The sequence below is a fragment of the Triticum aestivum genome, chromosome 7B, assembly GCF_018294505.1.
Source record: "Triticum aestivum cultivar Chinese Spring chromosome 7B, IWGSC CS RefSeq v2.1, whole genome shotgun sequence".
In the NCBI taxonomy this organism is placed as follows: domain Eukaryota; kingdom Viridiplantae; phylum Streptophyta; class Magnoliopsida; order Poales; family Poaceae; genus Triticum; species Triticum aestivum.
In genome coordinates, this window is record NC_057813.1 from 527,792,925 (window position 1) to 527,800,059 (window position 7,135).

Below are 7,135 nucleotides of genomic sequence, written 5' to 3' on the forward strand. Positions count from 1 at the left end.
ACACAGCCACGTGGACTAAACACGCACACACTATGCAAGCGGCCGAGCCACCAAGGACCGTCCATGGAACCAGAACCTCTGTTGACGTTAGATGACGTCAATCGCAGCTCAAATGGCGAGAAGAGACGGTACCGCTAAAACCTCATTGAGACGCTCCGGCGATCCCGCGCCTCTGATGTCAGTGTTTGCCGATGGTAAATTTTGGCATGACCATTAGCCCCAGACAATACACCATGAGCCTACACTGCACCGCCATGGCTGCAACAAGCCATCAATATCGCCGGACATGACCCGAGCATTTGCACCGCCGATCAGCATCACTGGCATTGCCACCTCGCACCATGTTCGCAAGGACACACTGCAACAATGGATCATCGCTACCCGTTGGCACACAAGCAACCAGCAAACTGTCACCAGCCACTAGTCTCGGCAGCCAGGCCTAATTTCAAGATACTGCCACCAATGTGGAACACGAGACCCCGAGCGCAAAGCCACGGACCACACGTCGACGCCTTCAGCATGGTAACGACGCCCGCAGGCTCCGCCGCCGTTGGCTCCGACGATAGTCAAAGTCTGGCTTTTGCCGACAATCTTCGTCTCTCCAGAAGAAAGAGCCTAGTTGCACCGCCATGTCCACCTTCGACACCACATGACCACCCCGGTAGGAGGACCGGATCCATCCAGGTCGTACAATCCCGAGGCATGCCACGATGACATATCAATCACATCGGGACCGCGTCACCAGAAGAAGATGCCACGCCGGAGCAATGAACTGTTTCAAAGTCTACACTTTTGCTGGCTTCTAGTTCAAGCACTCTTGCAAACTTATAGATGTTGGAGGAGTACATCTTTACAATCGACATCCATGCAAAGGATTTAAATAAATCATCATCATATTGCACCAAGGCAAATAATTGAAGGATAAGTTATCCATTCCAATCTTTCTTCATAACCATGAGCTAGGCTACTCCACAAACTTCACAATCTGCATGGATATTTGAGAACAAATCTTGCCGTCAATTTAGTCATAGTTTGGATATCTCATCTTAACAAATTTGGGCTCGTGATTGTTGTTATGTAAGGTGCGCTTTTCAAAGCTTTTTTTCCTTTTGGATGTTGCTTTTTGTGGAGAGTGGATTTTTGGATCCCGAGCTCCTTGTAGCTCAAATTTTTTATTTAAAAAAAATCAAAAACAAAATTTGAATTTTCAGAAAATTGTGAAAAAACATACACATGTACATTGTGATGTATACTTCATCTCTGTAAATTTTCATGATGAAATAAGTTTTTATGTGGTCTACGCAGAAGAACAAAATCATGAATTTTTATAGTGAATAGTAAATACGTTAGAAAATCATGGTTTTTTTATGCTGGTGTGTAGGTCATGTCAAAATATATTTCGTCATGAAAATTTGTACACATGTAGTAGTATACATACCTATACACCTGTGTGATTTTTTTCTAGAATTTTCTGAAACTTAAAAGGTCGATTTTGTTTGCAATTTCCTTCTTTTGTGTTTATATTGAATAGTGTAACAAAACTGGTTGCTTCTTCAACGGAAATTGACGAGGAGATTTAAAAAAAAAAAATCAAGCGCTGGAAATTTGTTATTTTTCGGCTCCATTCCTTCCTGCATCCATTTTATACCCAGTAGATGATACCCAGCCAGCCAGACTGGCGCAGGAAAAAAAAAACTACGAAAAGCAGGCAGACGCAAAAGTTAGCAGCCACACTGCTCACTGTTGGATGAGATGAAAGGCCCAGATCCCGCAGCATGGCGATGCATGGATATGGAAGCTGCCTTGGCTTTCTCCTTCCTGGCGCACCCTGCATGGCCTGCATGACCGCTCGCGTCAAGGCATCAATGGCACTGCTCCATCGGTGGCCGAGCCGTGTAGCTAGATTCGCCCGACATCCTACGGCCTAGCTAGCTAGCCAGCATCGGCCATGGCCTCATGGGCCGCCGCTAGCCGCTTGCCGCGTCATCGCGTCATGCACGTACGTGCGTACCCGGCCAGTTCGGGCGATGCGTGCGGAGAAGGAAGAAATGGAGCTCCGTACGTACGTAGACCATGGCAGCTGACGTATCTACGTGTGTACGTAGCCAGGAGGCAGGCACTGGTCTTGTAACTTTTGTTGCCCGCTCGTGCACGTACGACGTACGGTGCGTACTGCCGCGCGTCGAAGCCTACGGGCTACGTCTGCCTCTGCCTGTACGTACGTTTCCTTTCCTCAGGGTAGAAGAGAAAAAAAAAATCTGAACTGTCCAGTCTCTGGTAGATACGGCTCGTAGGGGCCCTGCACGGGTACGTACTCCTCTGGCATACGTGACAGGTGTGCCCTAGTCTGCATGTCGATTTGACCGGTCAATGGATGCCCTTGTAGAGAAGCAAGCAGATTTGACTGGTGACTGGGTCCTCCTCTGGAAACGAAATAATTTCCTAGCTTGTCACCACATGAATCGATATGACCGCTTCGCGTACGTTTGCTCCTGCTATTTCGTCCCGACTCGTTGCACTTAGGCCACCTAATTACACGCTTGGACAACTCAAAAAGAATTACAAGGTCGGATAGTTGTACCGATTTCTGAACATGTGAAACATCTCAGAAAACACAAAAATCCGGCACTTGTTGCAAACATCTTGCATGCCTTTAGTGGGAGTGTGGTATCCCCAGCCCACCAGGGTTCAAATTCTGATGCTCGCATTTATTTTTAAATTTATTTCAGGATTTCCGCCGATGCGCATTTAGTTAGAGGAGACGTTTCCCGTCGACGACGAGGTGCCTACGGTGACTTCATAATTTTCAAGATGATATGCCGGCTCAATTTTTCGGAGGTGCTCATAAGGGTAGGGTGTACGTGTGTGCATTCATAGGGATGAGTGTATGCGCGTGTATATGAGTGCTTGCATTTGTACTGTGTTAAACACCATGCATGAGAATTTAAGGATGCTGATTAACTGAGTTTGGATGAACAGTAAATTGCGGAAAAGAAAAGATAACAAATTCAAACAATTCTGTAATACTTTTGTGGCAAACTTTAACAAATGTTTTCAATGCTTGCAAAGTTTCATCGCAAAATGACATTCATGGAAGTGGCAAAATAAACAGAATTGATGCTTCCAAAAAGATATTTTCAAAAGCATTTTGGAGCGTTGATTTTTTTCACGACTTCCACAAATGTCAGTTCAGGATGAAACTTTATGAGCATTGAAATCCTTTGTCATAGTTTGGCACCAAAAAATCGGGTTTTTTTAATTTGTTTTCAATTTTTTTAGATTTTCTATTCACCTTGGAAAGGACACTTTTGCAGAATTGGCATTATATTCATATTTAGTAAATACTTTTGACAACAATACAATAAAACACAATAAACCATTTTTATTTTAGTTTTATCTAACGTTATTACTCCAAATATTCATGTTTTATACAACAAAATATAATTGAAATATATTCCAAAACATTCCCGCAGCAACAGGCGGGATATCATCTGGCTAACTTAAATTGTCCCCTCTTAATGAGATCCGAAATAAAAATCCTAGACATACGAACCTGGGTTACTGGGCTACGAATGTGTCCCACATAATCCCATGGATTTCACTGTGTGCAGCCCTCCCCCTCGTAGCAAAAGCTCGATCAGATGTATCCTGTAGGCCTTTCAAAAAAGATTCGAAGTATCTCTCCTATATTCTTTCATTGTTCTTTTCCAGGAGGATACATAATTTCAAATCTATATACTCAACAATGTGGCTAATTTATTAAACTTTGAAATTCTTGTCCAAGTCCACAGATATAGAAAAATTTGTGACACCAAATTAATTTTATTAGGTTTATCACAAAAAATGTATTATCTATATTGATGTTGTAATATTAGTATATTTTCAATAAACTTGGTCAAATATAGAGAAATTTGACCTTATAAAAAACTATAAACTGAATAAATTTAGAATGGAAAAAATATAATACTATGTGTATATGTATAACAGCACACGTATATACATTTTATTGAACATATACAAGAAAAATAACTATATGTATCCTCTCTGTTTCAAAATATAGTGCATGTAGATAATTGTGAGAAGTCAAGTCTTCCAAAGTTTGACCAACTATATAGAGAGAAAATATCAACATCTATAATACTCCGTCCGATCCAAAATAAGTGTCGTAGTTTTGAACTGAGGTTAGTTTAAATTGTGACACTTATTATGAATCGGAGGGAGTACAAAATAAATATCATGAAATACATTGTGAGATATATTTTATCTTATTTGGTTGTTATTATTGATGACAATATATTTTTCTATATATAACTTGCAACGGTGGGTGCAGCCTTAACATTACTCTTAGGTCCAGATTGTGTATGTAAAACCAAGAGGGGCGCCATTCTTTTTCTGCAGAACATCATGGATCAGACACACAATACCCATTGGTTTGACCTCACTAGATTGCAACAGACAAAACGGGGAGATATTAGAGCCTAACCCGTGAAACTTTTATTCCTTAATTACTTTCGAGATAATTGACTAAGAAAAGATCTGGAAGGGAAGTGATTAAGAGGTATGTAACTAATTAACATACTAAAATGTGCTAGTACATAACAAGAGAATCTTTAGGAGTTTGGGGGCATTGGAAACAGCATTATGTGCAGCACATATGCACCAGCTGATCAAGGTATGAGCATCTCGACGCAAAAACTAATATGGCGCACAGTACACTTCACAACCTTCGAGCTACTAGAGTTCAAGGCTTGAACAGCAAACAAACTCAGAGCTAACAACAAGGCTGCACCAACATCAATGCGTGCGTTGGTGTGCCAAAAACAAAAGACTTGAATACTTTTAACTATTCCACGCAGTAGGAGTACACTTCTGGGTGAGTCGGTCTGACATGCATATGCTCCAATCAATACAGGTTTCCGAAAAAAAAAGCAGTCGATGGAGCAGTACCTTTCTGGAGTAGCTAGCACTGCATTTCATGTTCAAGTGGATGAATAACTGGGCCAATTCTGAATCGTCATCAGTATCAGCCTAGCTGGCAGCTCATGAAGGAACCCTTTTTTTTTTTGCCGGGAACATCAAGGATACCCATCTTGTATATAACTGAGTAAAGTAAAATTATATGAACTGCTTTTGATGGACTTATATTTACGGGAGTACCTAGAACTTATCTAGATGAGATATAATTTGGTCCCATTCACTTTGAAAACAAGAACAGATACAACCCACGTTAGCACACACGCATCTTATAGCATCACATCCAATGGCTATAAAAGATGAATGAGACCAAATTATATCTCATCTAGATGAGTTCTAGCAAAACTGTATATTTACTCATGACACAACTAAAACAATTCCCAGCGAAACATTGCCATGATTGATTAATTTGTGTGTGCTACTACCATTATATTTAATTTTTCTTTCCTGGAATGGAACCAGTTTAAGTATTCTTTTTTCCTGGACTTAACCAGGAAAATCAATCAACAAGTGAAATTATAGAAATTTACCATCCTGGAATTCGATTACACTCAATGCCAATACTATATTCCGTTGCAAAAATAATACCGTAATAAATAGGAGGTGGGTCTCTTCTAATCGGCGCCTGTTCTAGATCTACTCGACATAGCAGTAAACATGTGTCCGGTGATGGGGTCTGATGGTTTTCAGCTGATAAAACCATGGACCTATGAGTATGCTTGGCTTATTCCTCTCATGAACTGGGAATTAAACATGTAAATTTGACCAACGAAATCAAGGAACATACAGATACTTATGACAAACATGTACTTAGTGAAACTTAAAACATGGAAAGCGTTAGAAGTTCAGACAGACATGCATTGAAACCAAGGAGAAGGGCGAAGAAAGAAATAATGATGGCAACTTTTCCCCAATCAGAGGCTAATAATTGCAGAGGGAAAGAGAGGCGGGAGGGAGAGATCCCCAATGAGAAGAAGCTGCGGTATGTGTGCGACTGCATGCACAAACATGCAGTCACACCCCCTCATCATTACACCAATCTGCATCTCATGCAGTTTATACGCATGCCACCAAAAAAGAGATCCATCCATCACCCAAACAACGCGCAGAGAAAAAAAAAGACAAACAGTTTGAGAGCGAGCAAGATGACCTTAACAGAACCAATCGGCTCGCCCATCTCAGATTTGGGAGAGGCGATTAACCAACCTGGATCCTGACACAGGCGGAGATCGATCGATCAACCATGGCCGGGAGCCCTTGTCTTTGGGGGGAATGAAGCCTGGTCCGAGATCTACGCACGTCTACTCTCTGCTCCCCCCTCATCGGATCTTCGATCTTTCTCTCGATCTGATCAAGGAGGGATCGAGGGGAGGAACACAGAGAGAGAGAGAAAGAAAGAGAGCCCCGAGCCAGACAACATTCCCCTCAAAACGAAAAGGCTCCCTCTCTAGCCAACTTTCTCTCATCTTCCTGGTCCTATACTACCTGCCTCCCGCCCTCTCTCTCTCTCTCATCATCCTACCTTTTTCCCTAACTTTCTTCTCGCCTTTTGGGGCGTGGGTGTGGATGGAGTGGACGGGGGCAGGGGGGAAGACGGGGTGGAGAGGGTATATATGGAGCGGTAGCTCCCAAAGGAGAAGGGCTGGGATGAAAGGGGGGAGAGGCCCCCCATGAGCCACGGCTGGTTCCAAGGGAGATCAGCTGTATGAAGGAGGCGTGTGACTCTGGCTGCGGGGAAGAGGGGGGAGGAGGAGCTTTAAATTGGGGGAAGTTATGGTGGACCTCTGCCCACAAGAATTGCTAACTTCACCTACCCAACCAACAATGCCTACCATGCATATCTACTCTTTCTTGGCAACTTGATCTGCCAAGCATTGGATGAAAACTCATATCCTTGCCTGTGCAAATGATTATCGCTTATTTGTTTTGTTGGCCATCGGGGATTTCAGTGTCGAAAGAATTATAAGACTTAGAACAGGGCACTCGAGATGCCATCGTTGGATGTCTAGTAGAATCTTGGGTTAGACGCTTGAGTTGAACCCTTTCCTCTTCCTAACAAGGCGACTCCCAGACGATTAGGATTTCCATTCCCTCGGTCAGCGCTGCCGACGGTCCGCCTCCACCTCCGATGACTTTGTTGCCGTGGAGGTATGGGGAACCC